Source organism: Belonocnema kinseyi, chromosome 3 (assembly GCF_010883055.1).
Source record: "Belonocnema kinseyi isolate 2016_QV_RU_SX_M_011 chromosome 3, B_treatae_v1, whole genome shotgun sequence".
Classification (NCBI taxonomy): Eukaryota; Metazoa; Arthropoda; class Insecta; order Hymenoptera; family Cynipidae; genus Belonocnema; species Belonocnema kinseyi.
Window position 1 is genome coordinate 150,593,993 of NC_046659.1, and position 1,080 is coordinate 150,595,072.

At 21.3% G+C, this 1,080-nt stretch overlaps 1 protein-coding gene across 1 annotated transcript in view; it reads left to right on the forward strand.

The window, feature by feature from the left end:
* Window positions 1-1,080, forward strand: part of LOC117169147 — an 87,107-nt gene that overhangs the window by 72,076 nt on the left and 13,951 nt on the right. The window lies entirely within an intron of this gene.

The window sequence follows — 1,080 nt, forward strand, 5'->3', positions numbered from 1 at the left end:
TTGAAGGTTCAACAATTTAGGCAAACTTTTATTTATTTCTTGAGTGAAAAAAGTTTATTTTTCAAAAGTTCTTCTTTTCGGGTATTAAAATTCTTTTTTTTTTTGTTGCGCATTATGAAACTACAACTTTAGTTAACAATTTTTAAAATTTTGAATACTTCTTGTATTTCAAATTATTAACTTTTTTTTTTGAAAATTTAACTGTTTACTGGAAACCCCTTTTTTGTAATTTTTCAACTGACAATTTAACTCTCCCATTTTTTTTAAGATTGAAGTTTTTATTAAAAATTCTCCTTTTTCGGTAAAAAAAATAATTTTCTTCTTTTAAATTTTCATATTTGTTGAGTAAAAATGCATCAGCTTCGTTGAAAATTAATTTTTGGTTGAAAAGTAAAATTTTTCATTTAAAAATTCAATTTTTGTATAGAAAATTCATTTGGTTTGAAGGTTCAACAATTTAGGCAAACTTTTATTTATTTCTTGAGTGAAAAAAGTTTATTTTTCAAAAGTTCTTCTTTTCGGGTATTAAAATTCTTTTTTTTTGTTGCGCATTATGAAACTACAACTTTAGTTAACAATTTTAAAAATTTTGAATTCTTCTTGTATTTCAAATTATTAACTTTTTTTTTTGAAAATTTAACTGTTTGCTGGAAACCGCTTTTTTGCAATTTTTCAACTGACAATTTAACTGTCCCATTTTTTTAAGATTGAAGTTTTTAAATTGAAAATTCTCCTTTTTTGGTCAATAAAAATAATTTCCTTCTTTTAAATTTCCATATTTGTTGAGTAAAAATGCATCAATTTCGTTGAAAATTACTTTTTGGTTGAAAAGTAATATTTTTCATTTAAAAATTCAATTTTTGTATAGAAAATTTGTCTTTTGGTTTGAAGGTTCAATAATTTAGGCAAACTTTTATATATTTCTTGAGTGCAGAAACTTTATTTTTAAAAAGTTCTTGTTTTCGTTATTAAAATTCTTTTTTTTTTTTGTTGCACATTATGAAAATACAACTTTAGTTAGCAATTTTAAAATTTTTGAATACTTGTATTTAAAATTATTAACTTTTTTATTGACAATTT